Source organism: Pseudochaenichthys georgianus, chromosome 16 (genome assembly GCF_902827115.2).
Source record: "Pseudochaenichthys georgianus chromosome 16, fPseGeo1.2, whole genome shotgun sequence".
In the NCBI taxonomy this organism is placed as follows: Eukaryota; Metazoa; Chordata; class Actinopteri; order Perciformes; family Channichthyidae; genus Pseudochaenichthys; species Pseudochaenichthys georgianus.
In genome coordinates this window covers 38720337-38740978 of record NC_047518.2, presented here as the reverse complement: position 1 = coordinate 38740978, position 20642 = coordinate 38720337, and the positions used below count along the sequence as shown (strand labels likewise).

Sequence of the window (20642 nt, the reverse complement as noted above, 5' to 3'; positions counted from 1 at the left end):
ATCCATTTCTCCAGAATTGTGGTAATCACAGAGAAAACAAGAGATCATAATAAAGACATGGTTGCTAAAGCATGATTGAACAATGTAACTGTAAGCCTTATAGACAGAGAAAGTGTTTGTGTGGGGGAGGGGGGTGTGTTTATTTGTAGGCTTTAGGAGATTTTTCATGAAACCATATGGTGCTTCACTTAATAAATACAAGGGCTGTAGCCTAATATTTATATTTATTATATGCTTTAGGAGCTGTTTGTGTTTTTGTAGAACGTGTAGGTGTGTGTTGTAGAACGTGTAGGTGTGTCTGTGTGTTTGTGAGCGTTGATGTGCGAGGCAGACAGGCAGGTTTCAGTAGCTTATCTGACATATAAATGGTCCAAAAAGGTATATTCTCCGTTAGCTTACGAGGTCCTCGATTCAGCTAGCAACTAATTTCTTCACAATTTAGCATCACATTGGATATGGGCAGAATTTGTGCTGGATTGGAATTTTTTGGAACATTTCCCTAGGAGGACTTTGCTAAAATGTGCTTAAAATGCATGAGAAACGCACATTTTTCAAAATGGCTGACTTTCTGGGGGGCGGGGCTAATAAAAGCCAATTTGAAATATGTGTGCAATCATAATAGCAATATGTATACAGCGTTTCGTGAATATCAGAATAACTATATCCGAGTAGTTTAGATAATTTGCGACATGTAAATCGTCAAAAATGGTGTATTCGCTGTTAGCTTACGACCTCCACGAGTAATTTTTCAAAAATGTGCTCCTCAATTAAGTATCATATGGGATAGGGGCTAAACCTGTCCTGCATTGGAATTTTTCCGATCATTCCCCTAGGAGGAGTTCGCAAGAACGTGCGTAAAATGGCTGAAAAACGCACATTTTTCAAAATGGCCGACTTTCTGGGGGGCGGAGCTAATGGAAGGCAATTTGAAATATGTGTGCAATCATAATAGCAATATGTATACAGCGTTTCGTGAATATCGGAATAACTATATCCGAGTAGTTTAGAGTAATTTGCGACATGTAAATCGTCAAAATGGTGTATTCGCTGTTAGCTTACGACCTCCACGAGTAATTTTTCAAAAATGTGCTCCTCAATTAAGTATCATATGGGATAGGGGCTAAACCTGTCCTGCATTGGAATTTTTCCGATCATTCCCCTAGGAGGAGTTCGCAAGAACGTGCGTAAAATGGCTGAAAAACGCACATATTTCAAAATGGCCGACTTTTTGGGGCGGGGCTAATGGAATGTATTTACAAATATATCCGCAATTCCATGAGAATGTCTGTGCCAAAATTCGTGAAGTTTTGAGAAACTATATGTGACTACCACACACTAGGGGGCGCTAGTGAGCAGTTTTTTGAAAATGTACGTTTTTTTTTTACATTCTTCAAAAGGTCGCGGGCTGTGACGCGTGTCCCAAGTTTTGCCTACCGAAACACCTTTTAGCACCTCGTCATAAAAAAAAAGTACAGGCCACGCCCACAATTGTCATTCGTTGTGAGACTTTAAATATAAGTTCATACTCATCCCTAGAGTATGTCTAAAAAAAAAAAAAAAGATTTCGTCCATCGGTTCATGAGTTATACATTTGTCATGTTTTTGGCGCCCCCTATAGTCCAAAATGGAAATACTTTTGGTGCCTATTCCCCAATACAGACTGAACCTTACCAACAAAATGTGTTTTTTGGTACATTGTTGATGAATTATGAGCATTTCTTTCTAAGCCCCGCCTTTTTGCGAGTACGTTTTAATTCATGTTGGAAATATTTATCGTTTGAACATGCTCATCTCCTAGGGTAATGTGTCTGACCCTCCGGTGATACTGTATACTGAGTTTGGTGTTGAAAAACCAACATTTGAAATTTAAGTGAATATTTAACTGTTTTGTAAATTATGCTAATTTAAAAAAAATAAAGTAGGCGGAGCTTAGGAGTTCAAGGAGATTATTTGTAGAGCAGGTGCACCCGGATATGTGTGCAAAATTTCAGGTCATTTGGAGTTACGGTGCGACTTTGTAAATTAATTCCGAATTGGGATTTGTATAGGTGGCGCTAGCGAGCAAGTTGTACAATTGACTCCAGAATAAGGTAGTTTTCACCAGTTATGGAGTCCGTGCAAAATTATACAACTTTTTCAGCGTCCTAAAGGCCTCAAAAACAGGAAACGCCAGCAGAAAAAAAATAATTAAAACTGCGGTCGCACTTGTGCGCGCAGTGATGAGCGGGCCCTCGCGTCCGTGCGCCTGTCGGGGAGGGTTGCTGGTCCCCCCCCTCAGTCCTCCGAGATGAGCCGTTTGTCATGTCTCTAAATTGTTTACCTGACTTTGCGTTCCTTTATTTCTGACCAGGAAATCTTAGGCATGTGCGCCAACTGTGTTAGGGTTAGGGTTAACCCTAACCCTATATGCCGACAGTGAAGAATAAACATATTTATAACTAGTTTAGCTAGCTCCAGAGGTAGATGGAATAGCTAAGTGTGTTTGGTCTAACTGTTAGTGTGTGTTTTGCTCAGCTCCGCAGTCCGTCACAGCAAACATTTAAATGTAAACCTAAGACGCAAAGAAGTCCAAGATAACAGATAAATATAAACAACCATAATGTAGATTCAATGATATGAGAGAAGTTGTAGATTAAGTGTAGACAGTATTTAAAAAAAGACAATGTTAACAGCAATGTAATAAGTATATACAGTATTATGCAAAATGACAAGTACTACATGGCACACAGATGTAATTTTTTAATTATAAGTAAAAGTATGTAAGGCTGAAGTGACAGCAGTGATGAGCATTTAGATTAATGACGGGCATATTTATCGACTGAACATGCTCATTTTCTACAGTAATGTGTCTGACCCTCCACTGATGCTGTATACTAAGTTTGGCGTTGAAAAAGAAAACATGGAAATTTAAGGTAATATTTCACTGTTTTTAACATTATGGTAATTTAAAAAAAATAAAGAAGTTGGAGCTTTGGGGTTCCTGGACATAATATGTAGAGTAGGTCCACCCGAATAAGTGGGCAAAATTTCAGGTCATTCGGAGTTACGGTGCCACTTTGTAAAGGTTTCCAAAAATGGAAATGTAGTAGTTTGGTTGAATTTGTGACATGTAAATCGTCAACAATGGTGTATTCGCTGTTAGCTTACGACCTCCACGAGTAATTTTTCAAAAATGTGCTCCTCAATTAAGTATTATATTGGATAGGGGCTGAACTGTCCTGCATTGGAATTTTTCCGATCATTCCCCTAGGAGGAGTTTGCAAGAACGTGCGTAAAATGGCTGAAAAACGCACATTTTCAAAATGGTGGACTTTCTGGGGGGCGGGGCTAATGGAATGCAATTTGAAATATGTGTGCAATCATAATAGCAATACGTATACAGCGTTTCGTGAATATCGGATTACTATATCCGAGTAGTTTGGAGTAATTTGCGACATGTAAATCGTCAAAAATGGTGTATTCGCTGTTAGCTTACGACCTCCACGAGTAATTTTTCAAAAATGTGCTCCTCAATTAAGTATCATATGGGATAGGGGCTAAACCTGTCCTGCATTGGAATTTTTCCGATCATTCCCCTAGGAGGAGTTCGCAAGAACGTGCGTAAAATGGCTGAAAAACGCACATATTTCAAAATGGCCGACTTTTTGGGGGGCGGGGCTAATGGAATGTATCTACAAATATGTCCGCAATTCCATGAGTAATGTCTGTGCTAAAATCCGTGAAGTTCTGAGAGTTATATGTGACTACCACACAATAGGGGGCGCTAGTGAGCAGTATTTTTGAAAAAGTACGTTGTTTTTTTTACATTCTTGAAAAGGTCGTGGGCTGTGATGCGTGTCCCAAGTTTTGCGTACCGAAACACATTTAAGCACATCGTCATAAAAAAAAAAGTACAGGCCACGCCCACAATTGTCATTCGTTGTGACACTTTCAATATAAGTCCATACTCATCCCCAGAGTATGTCTAAAAAAAAATAAAAAGATTTCGTCCATCATTTCATGAGTTATACATTTGTCATGTTTTTGGCGCCCCCTATAGTCCAAAATGGATATTACTTTTTGTGCTTATTCCCCAATACACACTGAACCTTACCACCAAAATGTGTGTTTTTTTGGTACATTGTTGATGAATTATGAGAATTTCTATCTAAGCCCGCCTTTTTGCAAACACGTTTAGAGTAATGACGGCCACATTTATCGACTCAACATGCTCATTCCCTACGATAATGTGTCTGACCCTCCAGCGATACTGTATACTGAGTTTGGTGTTGAAAAACCTAAATTTGAAATTTAAGTGAATATTTCACTGTTTTTAACATTATGGTAATTAAAAAAAATGAAGGAGGTGGAGCTTTCGGGTTCCAGGACATAATATGTAGAATAGGTCCACCCGAATAAGTGGGCAAAATTTCAGGTCATTCGGAGTTACGGTGCCACTTTGTAAAGGTTTCCAAAAATGGAAATGTAGTAGTTTGGATGAATTAGCTACATGTAAATCGTCAAAAATGGTGTATTCGCTGTTAGCTTACGACCTCCACGAGTAATTTTTCAAAAATGTGCTCCTCAATTAAGTATCATATTGGATAGGGGCTGAACCTGTCCTGCATTGGAATTTTTCCGATCATTCCCCTAGGAGGAGTTTGCAAGAACGTGCGTAAAATGGCTGAAAAACGCACATTTTTCAAAATGGCCGACTTTCTGGGGGGCGGGGCTAATGGAAGGCAATTTGAAATATGTGTGCAATCATAATAGCAATATGTATACAGCGTTTCGTAAATATCGGAATAACTATATCCGAGTGGTTTGGAGTAATTTGCGACATGTAAATCGTCAAAAATGGTGTATTCGCTGTTAGCTTACGACCTCCACGAGTAATTTTTCAAAAATGTGCTCCTCAATTAAGTATCGTATGGGATAGGGGCTAAACCTGTCCTGCATTGGAATTTTTCCGATCATTCCCCTAGGAGGAGTTCGCAAGAACGTGCGTAAAATGGCTGAAAAACGCACATTTTCAAAATGGCCGACTTTCTGGGGGGCGGGGCTAATGGAATGTATGTACAAATATATCCGCAATTCCATGAGAAATGTCTGTGCCAAAATTCGTGAAGTTTTGAGAAACTATATGTGACTACCACACAATAGGGGGCGCTAGTGAGCAGTTTTTTGAAAATGTACGTTTTTTTTTTACATTTTCGAAAAGGTCCTGGGCTCTGACGTGTGTCCCAAGTTTTGCGTCCGAAGCTCATTTTATGCTATCGCAATTTAAAAATAATGTATAGGCCACGCCCACATTCTGAATTTGTTGCGACACTTTGAATCTAAGTTCGTAGTCGCCCCGAGAGTATGTGTAAACAAATACAAAAAGATTAGTCCATCCGCTCTTGAGTTATAAATTGGTGGTGTTTTTGGCGCCCCCTATAGTCCAAAATGAAAATACTTTAGTGTGCCTATTCCCCAAGACAGACTCAACGTTTCCACCAAAATCTGTGATGTTTGGATACATTGTTGATGAATTATGATCATTTCTTTCTAAGCCCCGCCTTTTTGCGAGTACGTTTTAATTCATGGCGGAAATAATTATCGTTTGAACATGCTCATCTCCTAGGGTAATGTGTATGACCCTCCGGCGATGCTGTATACGAAGTTTGGTGTTGATAAACTAAAAATTGAAATTTAGGTGAATATTTCACTGTTTTTAACATTATGGTAATTAAAAAAAAATGAAGGAGGTGGAGCTTTCGGGTTCCAGGACATAATATGTAGAGTAGGTCCACCCGAATAAGTGGGCAAAATTTCAGGTAATTCTGAGTTACGGTGCCACTTTGTAAAGGTTTCCAAAAATGGAAATGTAGTAGTTTGGATGAATTTGTGACATGTAAATCGTCAAAAATGGTGTATTCGCTGTTAGCTTACGACCTCCACGAGTAATTTTTCAAAAATGTGCTCCTCAATTAAGTATCATATGGGATAGGGGCTGAACCTGTCCTGCAATTGGAATTTTTCCGATCATTCCCCTAGGAGGAGTTTGCAAGAACGTGCGTAAAATGGCAGAAAAACGCACATTTTTCAAAATGGCCGACTTTCTGGGGGCGGGGCTAATGGAAGGCAATTTGAAATATGTGTGCAATCATAATAGCAATATGTATACAACGTTTCGTGAATATCGGAATAACTATATCCGAGTGGTTTGGAGTAATTTGCGACATGTAAATCGTCAAAAATGGTGTATTCGCTGTTAGCTTACGACCTCCACGAGTAATTTTTCAAAAATGTGCTCCTCAATTAAGTATCATATGGGATAGGGGCTAAACCTGTCCTGCATTGGAATTTTTCCGATCATTCCCCTAGGAGGAGTTCGCAAGAACGTGCGTAAAATGGCTGAAAAACGCACATATTTCAAAATGGCCAAGTTTTTGGGGGGCGGGGCTAATGGAATGTATGTACAAATATGTCCGCAATTCCATAAGGAATGTCTGTGCTAAAATTCGTGAAGTTCTGAGACTTATATGTGACTACCACACAATAGGGGGCGCTAGTGAGCAGTATTTTTGAAAATTACGTTTTTTTTTTACATTCTTGAAAAGGTCGTGGGCTGTGATGCGTGTCCCAAGTTTTGCGTACCGAAACACATTTAAGCACATCGTCATAAAAAAAAAAAGTACAGGCCACGCCCACATGTGTCATTCGTTGTGACACTTTAAATATAAGTCCATACTCATCCCCAGAGTATGTCTAAAAAAAAAAAAAAAGATTTCGTCCATCATTTCACGAGTTATACATTTGTCATGTTTTTGGCGCCCCCTATAGTCCAAAATGGATATTACTTTTTGTGCTTATTCCCCAATACAGACTGAACCTTACCACCAAAATGCGTGTTTTATTGGTACATTGTTGATGAATTATGAGCATTTCTATCTAAGCCCCGCCTTTTTGAGAACACGTTTAGAGTACTGACGGCCACATTTATCGACTGAACATGCTCATTCCCTACGATAATGTGTCTGACCCTCCGGCGATACTGTATACTGAGTTTGGTGTTGAAAAACCAAAATTTGAAATTTAAGTGAATATTTCACTGTTTTTAACATTATGGTAATTAAAAAAAAATGAAGGAGGTGGAGCTTTCGGGTTCCAGGACGTACTATGTAGAGTAGGTCCACCCAAATAAGTGGGCAAAATTTCAGGTAATTCTGAGTTACGGTGCCACTTTGTAAAGGTTTCCAAAAATGGAAATGTAGTAGTTTGGATGAATTTGTGACATGTAAATCGTCAAAAATGGTGTATTCGCTGTTAGCTTACGACCTCCACGAGTAATTTTTCAAAAATGTGCTCCTCAATTAAGTATCATATGGGATAGGGGCTGAACCTGTCCTGCATTGGAATTTTTCCGATCATTCCCCTAGGAGGAGTTTGCAAGAACGTGCGTAAAATGGCAGAAAAACGCACATTTTTCAAAATGGCCGACTTTCTGGGGGGCGGGGCTAATGGAAGGCAATTTGAAATATGTGTGCAATCATAATAGCAATATGTATACAGCGTTTCGTGAATATCGGAATAACTATATCCGAGTGGTTTGGAGTAATTTGCGACATGTAAATCGTCAAAAATGGTGTATTCGCTGTTAGCTTACGACCTCCACGAGTAATTTTTCAAAAATGTGCTCCTCAATTAAGTATCGTATGGGATAGGGGCTAAACCTGTCCTGCATTGGAATTTTTCCGATCATTCCCCTAGGAGGAGTTCGCAAGAACGTGCGTAAAATGGCTGAAAAACGCACATTTTTCAAAATGGCTGACTTTCTGGGGGGCGGGGCTAATAAAAACCAATTTGAAATATGTGTGCAATCATAATAGCAATATGTATACAGCGTTTCGTGAATATCAGAATAACTATATCCGAGTAGTTTGGAGTAATTTGCGACATGTAAATGGTCAAAAATGGTGTATTCGCTGTTAGCTTACGACCTCCACGAGTAATTTTTCAAAAATGTGCTCCTCAATTAAGTATCATATGGGATAGGGGCTAAACCTGTCCTGCATTGGAATTTTTCCGATCATTCCCCTAGGAGGAGTTTGCAAGAACGTGCGTAAAATGGCAGAAAAACGCACATTTTTCAAAATGGCCGACTTTCTGGGGGGCGGAGCTAATGGAAGGCAATTTGAAATATGTGTGCAATCATAATAGCAATATGTATACAGCGTTTCGTGAATATCGGAATAACTATATCCGAGTAGTTTAGAGTAATTTGCGACATGTAAATCGTCAAAAATGGTGTATTCGCTGTTAGCTTACGACCTCCACGAGTAATTTTTCAAAAATGTGCTCCTCAATTAAGTATCATATGGGATAGGGGCTAAACCTGTCCTGCATTGGAATTGTTCCGATCATTCCCCTAGGAGGAGTTCGCAAGAACGTGCGTAAAATGGCTGAAAAACGCACATATTTCAAAATGGCCGACTTTTTGGGGGGCGGGGCTAATGGAATGTATCTACAAATATGTCCGCAATTCCATGAGTAATGTCTGTGCTAAAATTGGTGAAGTTCTGAGAGTTATATGTGACTACCACACAATAGGGGGCGCTAGTGAGCAGTATTTTCTGAAAATTACGGGGTTTTTTTTACATTCTTGAAAAGGTCGTGGGCTGTGATGCGTGTCCCAAGTTTTGCGTACCGAAACACATTTAAGCACATCGTCATAAAAAAAAAAGTACAGGCCACGCCCACAATTGTCATTCGTTGTGACACTTTCAATATAAGTCCATACTCATCCCCAGAGTATGTCTAAAAAAAAAAAAAGATTTCGTCCATCATTTCATGAGTTATACATTTGTCATTATTTTTGGCGCCCCCTATTGTTCAAAATGGATATTACTTTTTGTGCTTATTCCCCAATACAGACTGAACCTTACCACCAAAATGTATGTTTTTTTGGTACATTGTTGATGAATTATGAGCATTTCTATCTAAGCCCCGCCTTTTTGCGAACACGTTTAGAGTACTGACGGCCACATTTATCGACTGAACATGCTCATTCCCTACGATAATGTGTCTGACCCTCCAGCGATACTGTATACTGAGTTTGGTGTTGAAAAACCAAAATTTGAAATTTAAGTGAATATTTCACTGTTTTTAACATTATGGTAATTAAAAAAAAATGAAGGAGGTGGAGCTTTCGGGTTCCAGGACATAATATGTAGAGTAGGTCCACCCGAATAAGTGGGCAAAATGTCAGGTAATTCTGAGTTACGGTGCCACTTTGTAAAGGTTTCCAAAAATGGAAATGTAGTAGTTTGGATTAATTTGTGACATGTAAATCGTCAAAAATGGTGTATTCGCTGTTAGCTTACGACCTCCACGAGTAATTTTTCAAAAATGTGCTCCTCAATTAAGTATCATATTGGATAGGGGCTGAACCTGTCCTGCATTGGAATTTTTCCGATCATTCCCCTAGGAGGAGTTTGCAAGAACGTGCGTAAAATGGCTGAAAAACGCACATTTTTCAAAATGGCCGACTTTCTGGGGGGCGGGGCTAATGGAAGGCAATTTGAAATATGTGTGCAATCATAATAGCAATATGTATACAGCGTTTCGTGAATATCGGAATAACTATATCCGAGTAGTTTAGAGTAATTTGCGACATGTAAATCGTCAAAAATGGTGTATTCGCTGTTAGCTTACGACCTCCACGAGTAATTTTTCAAAAATGTGCTCCTCAATTAAGTATCGTATGGGATAGGGGCTAAACCTGTCCTGCATTGGAATTTTTCCGATCATTCCCCTAGGAGGAGTTCGCAAGAACGTGCGTAAAATGGCTGAAAAACGCACATTTTTCAAAATGGCCGACTTTCTGGGGGGCGGAGCTAATGAAAGGCAATTTGAAATATGTGTGCAATCATAATAGCAATATGTATACAGCGTTTCGTGAATATCGGAATAACTATATCCGAGTAGTTTAGAGTAATTTGCGACATGTAAATCGTCAACAATGGTGTATTCGCTGTTAGCTTACGACCTCCACGAGTAATTTTTCAAAAATGTGCTCCTCAATTAAGTATCATATGGGATAGGGGCTAAACCTGTCCTGCATTGGAATTTTTCCGATCATTCCCCTAGGAGGAGTTCGCAAGAACGTGCGTAAAATGGCTGAAAAACGCACATATTTCAAAATGGCCGACTTTTTGTGGGGCGGGGCTAATGGAATGTATGTACAAATATATCCGCAATTCCATGAGAAATGTCTGTGCCAAAATTCGTGAAGTTTTGAGAAACTATATGTGACTACCACACAATAGGGGGCGCTAGTGAGCAGTTTTTTTGAAAATGTACGTTTTTTTTTTACATTTTCGAAAAGGTCCTGGGCTCTGACGTGTGTCCCAAGTTTTGCGTCCGAAGCTCATTTTATGCTATCGCAATTTAAAAATAATGTATAGGCCACGCCCACATTCTGAATTTGTTGCGACACTTTGAATCTAAGTTCGTAGTCGCCCCAGAGTATGTGTAAACAAAAAACAAAAAGATTAGTCCATCCGCTCTTGAGTTATAAATTGGTGGTGTTTTTGGCGCCCCCTATAGTCCAAAATGAAAATACTTTGGTGTGCCTATTCCCCAAGACAGACTCAACGTTTCCACCAAAATCTGTGATGTTTGGATACATTGTTGATGAATTATGATCATTTCTTTCTAAGCCCCGCCTTTTTGCGAGTACGTTTTAATTCATGGCGGAAATAATTATCGTTTGAACATGCTCATCTCCTAGGGTAATGTGTATGACCCTCCGGCAATACTGTATACGAAGTTTGGTGTTGATAAACTAAAAATTGAAATTTAAGTGAATATTTAAGTGTTTTTAAAATTATGCTAATGTAAAAAAAATAAAGTAGGCGGAGCTAAGATTCCAATTGGATTATTTGTAGAGCAGGTCCACCCGGATATGTTTGCAAAATGTCAGGTCATTCGGAGTTACGGTGGGACTTTGTGAATTTTTCCAAAATGGAATTGAAATAGGTGGCGCTAGCGAGCAGGTTGGACAATTTGAACTCATTGACTCCAGAATATCAATTTTTCACCGGTCCTGGCGTCCGTGCAAAATTATACAACTTTTTCAGCATCCTAAAGGCCTGAAAACAAGGATTCCGTAATTATATAATAATAATAATAATACCACGAATAACAATAGGTATCCTTGCACTTCGTGCTAGGACGCCGTTGGGTCCTAGCACTCTCGTGCTCGGGCCCTAATAATACCACGAATAACAATAGGTATCCTCGCACTTCGTGCTAGGACGCCGTTGGGTCCTAGCACATCGTGCTCGGGCCCTAATAATACCACGAATAACAATAGGTATCCTCGCACTTCGTGCTAGGACGCCGTTGGGTCCTAGCACTCTCGTGCTCGGGCCCTAATAATAATACCACGAATAACAATAGGTATCCTTGCACTTCGTGCTAGGACGCCGTTGGGTCCTAGCACTCTCGTGCTCGGGCCCTAATAAGAATACCACGAATAACAATAGGTATCCTTGCACTTCGTACTAGGACGCCATTGGGTCCTAGCACTCTCGTGCTCGGGCCCTAATAATAATACCACGAATAACAATAGGTATCCTTGCACTTCGTGCTAGGACGCCATTGGGTCCTAGCACTCTCGTGCTCGGGCCCTAATAAGAATTCCACGAATAACAATAGGTATCCTTGCACTTCGTGCTAGGACGCCGTTGGGTCCTAGCACATCGTGCTCGGGCCCTAATAATAATACCACGAATAACAATAGGTATCCTTGCACTTCGTGCTAGGACGCCATTGGGTCCTAGCACATCGTGCTCGGGCCCTAATTAAAACTGCGGTCACTGACGTGCACGCAGTTGTGGGCAGGCCTTCGCGTCCGAGCGCCTGTCGGGGAGGGTCGCCGGTCGTCCCGTCGTCCTGCAGGCGTGCTGGAGTGGTGGTAAATGAGCTGCGTGTGATCTGACCAGGAGGTATTAGGCTTGTGTGTTAGTGGTTCTGGCTGTGTAAGCAGGGTGTTGATTTGTGGTTCATGTTATAGTTGTTGAATGGAGGTATAGTTAAGAGTTGTTTGAGTTTTTACGGGATATATTTGGCGTGTTAAAGAAATGTGTACAGTCCAACAATAGTTCAAGCCACTACAGGGATTTGAACCCTGTCTCATATGAGAGTCCATACCAGTGGTGTTTGCTTTTTGTGGCTGTGTGTATTGATCAAAAAGCAAACCTGCAATACAGTTGTTAATGTGATGTTGTCAATGGCACAACAATGATGCGTGAAGCTGTGTGTTGGGTAATAGTGATGTATGACTAAATATGTAGTTGTAACATATGTATTGCACTTGCAGGATAAAATTGATCTGACGTAATTGGGAACAGCATGCTATGTAATGTTAAATGTCCTGTTAGCAGGGCAGTGGGGTTTGCTATAAGCATGAAAGACCTCTCCATTCCCTGTGTAGTAAGACATGTAGGTGATTAGGTGTGGTATGGGAGAGAAGAAAAATTAAAACAGTTTGTGAACTGGAATGGAAATAGAGAAATGTTGGTGTGATTTATTTAGTGTATGTAATTAAACAGAGTGATTGGTGTTGTGTGAGAAGTGATATGTGTAGATGTGGGAATGTGGATGAGGGTGGATTATGCAGACGTTTTTGCAGAAAGTGGAACAACCTGTGGAAATGACTGTAAAGTAATGCACAGTAGGGTTGGTTACAAGTGCAAGATGACACAGAATTAGTTGGGGTTTGTTGTGGATGGTGTTGACATTGATATAGGCAATAGTGTGTCTCTCTTTGCGTACGCATACATAAACATATTAATAAGGCATTACATATTGTTATTAGAGCGCTTTTACAGGTGCTCAAAGCGCTGTACAAGTACACATTACAGATATTAGACATGTAAGAGCCATTACTGTGGACATTACCCACATGAGCAAATGCGGGTAAAGTGTCTTGCCCAAGGACACAACATATGTACAGTCACACATTACTCCTAAGTAGTTGCTCTGGCACTGACACCAAGCAACAGTTGTGTGTGGAGTTGGCGGGGATGAAGGCATGTGTATGCCTCTCCCTGCTTCCACTGTCTACAGGCAAAACCAAATGTTATCTATATTGTGAGTACATGGCTCCTATGAAGTTGTTTTGGCACTGACACCAATCAACAGCTATGTGGGACTTGGCATAGATGAAGGCACATTGTAGGCCTGTCCCTGCTTCCACTGCTCACGCACACAAGCAATTTACATTTGTACCATGAGTGGATTGCTGAAAAGTAGTTGTTGTGGCACTGACACCCAACAACAGTCATGTAGGACTTGGCAGGGATCAAGGTGTTGAGGTTCCTGTCCCTGCTTCCACTGTCCAGACACAACCAAATGTACGGAGTGTTGTTTGTCAGTTCCAGAAATGGAACTGGTTAGGACCGCTTTCTTAGTAGACATTGAACTGCTTCATGAGTGCTGAAGTACATTGGCTTGACCGTGGTTTCTCCCAGGTATGGACTTGTATTTGTGAGATATACATGATCGATCAATGTTCCCTTTTCTGTTGTGGGTTCAGATACCAGTTGGGAGTATCCAAGGGTTGTCATGAATGTGGACATTGAAGTGGATTTGAGCAGATCTTGGTTGAAGTCCCCCAACATGACAATGTTGTTTGATGTGGCATTGAGGGCATTGGTCAACTGGGGCATGTTGGTTTTGAACTGTGTCATGGGATAGTTTGGTGGTCGATAAACAACCGCAACAATGAAATTGTCTTCAGTGAAATGACAGGCAATGCATTCAATGTTGAGGTTGGGAAGATACAGTTTCGCCACCTTGTTGGTCCTTGTATGCTGCCAAAACCGGGTCCGGTGTGTTGTAGGCCTTACAACGTGGCATACTGTGAAATGTGTAGTTTGGAATGCGTGTAGTGTCAGGTGTGACAGTGTGAGGTAACCATGTCTCTGTGACAGCCACACAGCTATAGGGAAATGGTTGAACAGCAAGTGTTAGATCAGGTAAATGACTGGGCAAGCTCTGAACATTCATAGAGAATATTGAGAATGACAGAGTGTTCTGTGTGGGTGTAGTACTGATGGGTACAAATGCTGGCATGCCTGCAAGGGAGTCTTGAATATTGGGTTTGCAATAGATGGCGCTGTCTTTGAAGTCCTGCAGTGTCAGGCCAAGTAAGCTGCTAACACGGCTCAAAGCCACATATGACTGTCCCGGTGCAAACACGCCTTTAAGCGAAATGACGGCTTGGTCTACAGTTAGTCCTTGCACCTTGTGGACAGTACAAGCCCAGGCCAACTTCAATGGAAACTGTTTGCGCAATTGCCCCTTGCCGCCAAACCTTTCCTCCTCCATGTGTATGGGAGTAGCTGAAATGTGTGCAGGAGATTTAGGGGAACGCGTCCTTCGGTGACTTCCCACCTTGTCAGAGTCAAATTTCACAAAGACAGTGTTGTCAGAGGTTTTGCTGTCATTCATGACAATGTTCATGACTTCGCCGCACACTCCGTTCACCAATCCGTCAGACACATCGATGTTTTTGATCAGCATGACACGTGCTCCATGTCCTATGTCCAAGGACTCGGGTAGAATGGATTGGTAGACATGTTTGAAGTGGCCCTGTTTCAATTGCATGAGTCTGGTTTTTGGATTTTTCTCATAATCCAGTGCCTGCACACACAAGTGGTCTGGACATGTGGCGCCTAACTGGATGATGTTGTGTGCGTTGACTTGTGCGTTGGTGGGAAAAATATGCAAGGCCGAGCTGGCGAGTCCGGTTTCACAGTTTTTCAACAGTGCGATGTCACTTGGATGAAGGGCGGTGGTTTTGAGTCTTGTACGCAGTCTGTTCAACATTTCGGCAAAGACAGTGTCTTGTTGGCGTACAATGGTGGTCAACTGTGCGATGGAGAAATTGCCATTCCATAAATCACATAGTGGTGCCTCCAAATACAAGGCCTTGGCTTGAACTGGGCTGAGCTGGAAAAAGTCTCCCACAGCTATGACACAGACGTTTCCAAATGGCGAATGATCCCCGGGTTGCATAATTTGGCGAAGCCTGCCGTGAATGTAGGCCAGCAAGTTATGACTGACCATAGAGATTTCATCTATCACCAGGATCTGCAGGTCGTTTAATTCAGTACGTAAGGTACTGAGTTTGGCCTCGCCTAAGGGCATGTAGGGGAGTTTCACATTCATGCCTATAGACAATGTGCTATGTATTGTGGTGGCTTGGATGGAATAAGCAGCAATGCCAGTTGGGGCAGTCAACAAGACGGTGACCTTGTCCGGTGAACTAGCAACCTGGGACAACAATCTAGTGGCTTCATATTGGATGGCCTTGATGAGGTGTGTTTTCCCTGTGCCAGCACCGCCAGTGATGAAGACATGGAAAGGTGTTGGCTGTTTGCCATTGACTTTGGCATGGCACCAATGTCTGACTTGGTAGAAGATGTCTCTCTGTTGGACGTTCAGTGATCTGAGGAGGTTAAGTGCATCAGGGCGACACATGGAGTTAGCATGTGCCTCAAAACGACTTCCCTGGGCACCACTGTCAGGGATGTCTGGATTGTCATCAGTGTCTTCATCCACGGTTTGCACGCGTAGCCTCATTTCCTCGTCACATTCCAAATCTTCCAGACATTGATCGGGACACATTTGGCACCAGGCATCTTCAAGGATGTCTTGGTTTACAATGTCATTTGCCGAATGTGTGATGTCTTGACATTCCTTCTCAAAAGTTTGCCTGTTCACGTCAACAGTGTCTTTAACAGGGTGAGGCTGGCCGTCTAGCAGCCAGTGACCATGGCGATAGAACTCTTCGAATGTGGGACAACCTGGAGGTTTGAGGTCATCAGCTACACGGTAAGGTAGGAACAGCTGCAAAATGTTTTGGAAGTACTTTTCCGGCTGCGTGTCATTTGAGAACCGCACATAGTTTTGTACATGTCATGGTCGTTGTAGTGTCTTTTCCAGGCAGCCTTCACTCTGGCTTTGTATGGTGGATTGCCTTGATATTTTTTTCCACGTGTTGTCTTCTTCAGGTGTCGATAGGTTGTGTCTGCATGATATTGTCGTTTACTATCCAGTCTTTTCCTGTTTCTGATATACTTGGAAGTGGTGCCAGGTTGGGAGCGAGGGGCACTTGAAGGACAGGTGGGGTTTTCAGTGGGCTGTGTGTCAGACATGTCATCTGCAACCTGTGACACAACGTTGCCCCTCTTAGCACTCCTCGTTACCATTGCTCTAGCATAGGGCAAGGCTGGAGACCTACACAACATATGACATTCCAACAAGTTCCCCTTCTTTGTGCAAAGAACGGGTTCATAGTGTGTGGCATTGCAATGTTTCAAATAAATGTTTTGCTCTGTGAGTCTCGGTCCTCGACATTGAAATTTCAACCATGTGCCACTGTGTATGTAGATATCTAGTCCAAGCAGGTTAGCAGCGCCGTGGATCTCTACCTCTGTAGCCCAGGTTGATGTGTGAGACATGTTGGATTGTTTCAAATAGTCCTTTACGCTGGAGTGCTGGTGTCTGAGAAAGCAACTTACGAGCTCCTCGTTGCACATCATGTGTTGAACAATGTTATGCCTGAATATGTGATGGGAATCTTGGCTCCCACACACGACTTGTGATATGGCTCTGAAAAAGCAGTTGCCATCAGCGACAATGTCGTCAGTTGAGCACGGGGCACCGGGGGGTGCCCCATTGTCCGTGTAGTGCACCTGTAACTGATTACTCAAAGTGTGTGCCACGTCTTTGGACAACACATAGAACTGATATGCTGGCATTGTCGTTACACCAATGATTGTAACATCTTCGTCGTCCATACTGTGTGTGGCGCCTACCAGCTGAACAGGACTTGGGGCAAGTATGTCCAGATTCACTTCACAATCAGGCTTGGCAAGTATGTCTGTACACTGGCGCAGTAGGTGTTGCTGTGTGTGTACTGCATCAGCAAGTGTGGCGGCATCAATATCAGGAGGTTCTGAGGTGGGCGGCGTAGCACTGACATCAGAAGAAGTGCGGCGGCTTGAAATCATCACTGTGCTGTTCAGAGTAACTCCTGTTATCTCAAAGTTGGCTCCGAATGTGGATTGTGTGTAGCCACTGCAAAGACGAATGTGAACACATATGTCGTCCACAGTCCTGTAGCATAGCAGTATGCTTTTTCCTGTTGAACTGGGCTTGCCTTTGACGTCACGTGCATGCGAGTCAACAACAACATACTGTCCGTCCTGATGGAATATAGCACAAGTAGTTGTTGCAACAGTGAGGAAGCATTGATTGTATGTGGCAAAGATCTTGTTAAGACTGGCCTTTAAAGGGAATGCAAGCCCAAGACGGTAGAGCTCACCGGTGTCCTTAAACAGATCTCCACTGACGGGGCTGCTGCAGTCCAACGTGTATGTGTAAGGTGGTAAAGTGACAGTGGGTGGCAAATCAGCAATCAGAAGATGTTTTGGCCGGACAGATCAGATATGCAATGGCTTCTAGCCAGGAAAGAGTACAGCTTGTTCCCAGCATTGAGAACCTCATCAAGTTGTAGTCTGTTCCAAGTCATGACCGATTTCCCCTTGTGACAAGCCATAGCGGCCAAAGACATGGCAACACATTGACGTCCTGCATTTGCACGGTATTTGGGGTGGGCTTGATGGAAATGCCCTTGAACATATCTGACATGTTCAGGGGGCGCTGTACAATGACTGGGACTCAGTACTTCAGGCACAGTGTGACTTGGCAGTAAGTGTTTGCCGTCATTTCCGTTTGGGCACCACTTGTTAAGGGGCACAAAGCACTTTGTCAATACAACACCTTTGGCTGTTGACAATGGGCGGCTGTCATTGGGAGATGTGCTACTGAAGGTCACTTCGGAAGATGTAGTGTGCACCCTTAGTGCAACGTTATCGGCTTTGTGTGAATGACTTGCCACACCATGTAGTGCCGCCTTGGCATTCACAGTGATGACGCTGAAGTCAGGAGCTTGGTAAGTGTGTGACAAAGCAGTGATATACAGCATGAGGTCATCGAAGGTGGTGTGCAGAACAGCCACAGACCTGCCACATGACATGTGCACTGCACTGGAATCACCAGGCTGAAGATGCACAACAGAGAAGTTTTCATTGTGCTTGATAATCGCACAGTAGAATCCACCTATGTCTAGCAAACATGATGCATGTGACAGCAAAGCCAGTTGCAAAGCTTCATACAGTGCAGAACACTTACCATCAGACAGGGTGACGTTGCAAAGACCTTTAGTCTCAGTGCCCATGGAGAAAGTCCAGAGAGTCAAAGATGTCAATGTGTCCTTTAAATCCTGGGGCCAGCACTTCAATGTCCAGCTTCTGTGCTTCCATCTGAACGGAGTCCAGCACTGAACCCTTCCATGTGCAGACACATGAAAGTGTGTGTCGTATCAATGCAGCAAGAGCACGCAACTTGGCCCTTGGTTGTCCTTTAATAGGCAATGTAAACCACCTGTTACCAACTGTCGTTGGCTGGATAATAACAGAGGAAGGCAATGTAGCACATGTGCATTGAATGTAGGGGTGCAACAACTAATCGACTTAATCGATTAAAATAGATTACCAAATTAGTTGCCAACTAATTCAGTCGTCGATTCGTTGGTGACGTCATCACGTGCGTTTTACGCGCCGTTAAGCTACAACGTTATTGGTACTGGAGACATTTAAAAAATATATGTCATGTATTATTGATACAAAAACATTATATCGCAGTCTTAGTGTGGCCAGCTCGTTTATAATATGTAAAAAGACAAACAAATGCGTCTATGATGTATTTTCGATCAGACGAGATCTCTCTCCCTGGTCTGTTTGGGAGGGGGCGGGGCCGTTTACACACACGCGGCTGCTACATGCAGCAACACACTGCGGAGATGGCGGAGAGAACGCTGCTCCGAGGTGTGGTTAAACTTTACCCATCTCGATGCTCGTTACCAAAAGTGCAATAAGAGTTTAGCATGTAAGGGCGGCAATACGAGCAATTTGTCTAAACATTTAGCAAAAGTGCTCCACGTCGACTGTCTTTCTACCAGCTCTGTAGCCCCGTCCACGAGTAACGTTTTCACGTCAGGTGTTATGTATGCTAGCAGCAACACACGGAGTTAACTCAATTATATAAACATGGCTTAATGATTCGAGGTAACTGAATTAGTTAGTTTGTTAAAGTTTCAGCTATTCTGTTTACAATTCTGTCATCACATTATTTATTATTTGCTAAAACACTGTTGTTTCTTTTGATGTGAAATATTATTTATTTAATTAAATGAAAAGCAATGTTCATTTTGTAAACAATTTGTTTAGTTAATTTAATAATATGTATTTTTTAATCAAGTATTCATCTTTATTGTCTTCATTGTTAGTTTCCACATGCCTAAAACAACCTCAAGCTAAATCTAAAAGTTGATGGCTAAATAAGAGCGTTTGAGAAATTGTGCAAGGCGTAATAGTCCGAATAGTCGATTAATCGTTTCATTAATCGATAGATTAATCGACTATCAAATTAGTCGTTTGTTGCAGCCCTAATTGAATGGATTCATGGCACTGACCTGTGTTGTGAGGAGGAACTGCTTTTCGAGTGAAGCGACTCATCTTTTGCCTCTTCAGCCTTGGCATCCTCACATATATCTGAAACCTACAGAAAAACACTGTTACACATCGTGGGTCATGTAACGACTGCTCATGTGTTAATTGACAATCATGTCAGTTATGTAGCATGACAGTAACTACTTCATAAGCAATATGGCATGACACGTAACATGCCGTGATGTAGAGGGTGCACAGCATATTACCTCATGATATGACCATTTGCTTGGGGACATTAAGCAACACAGATTATATAGTGTGAACGAGCAACTCAGAAATGGTGGTTGTTGGAGAGCAGATATGGTAGACTACCGTCTGCAATGTGTGACAAGGACGTTCCACAAACTTCTCAGTTCCTGATTGGCAGTAGTTTGGTAATGGATTGGCAAGATGAGGAGGAGAAAGATGAAGAAGAGGAGGAGAAAGATGAGGAGGAGGAAGATGAGGAGGGAGGTATTGTGGTCATTTGAAAGTTGGAATGAAGTGTCTGGCTGAAATTATGTGGAAGGAGATGCATTTGGCGCAAAGTGTAGGAAAAGTGGATTTGAAGGCATCTCCCATTGACTTCAATGTTAAAAAAATAGTTTAAAAAGCTGAATATTTCAAAAAGTATGAAATATTTTTGAAAAAGTTGAAGGTTTCTTATCAATTGCTGAAAAGGTTGAATAGTTTAATATTTGAATGGTTTCTGTAGCTGAAAGTAAGCTGAAGTTATGGAGAGCCAAAGTATTGGCTGAAATAATAAGGGGAAGAATAAAGTTTTGAAGTACTATAGTGGAATGCTGTAAACAGCATTCGCACTAACTAGACAAACAGTCAATACAGGCGATGACGTGACGTTTGCGCGTCCCCGCGAACAGGGCGTCAATGTTTGCAAGGCTTCTATCTGCGGCATAACACCGGCTCAAAGCTAACTATAAACATAAATACTAAAGTGTAAAACACAGCAAAACTATATTCATAAATGCAAGTGTAAAATAGTGTGGACAATTGTAAACATGGATGGAGACTAAAGTATCCACAACATAA

General features: G+C 41.9%; 1 pseudogene; it reads right to left on the bottom strand.

Annotated features, from left to right (window-relative positions):
• Positions 1-13424: 13424 nt before the first annotated feature.
• Positions 13425-16799, bottom strand: LOC117460691 (ATP-dependent DNA helicase PIF5-like; annotated as a pseudogene).
• Between the last annotated feature and the right edge of the window lie 3843 nt (positions 16800-20642).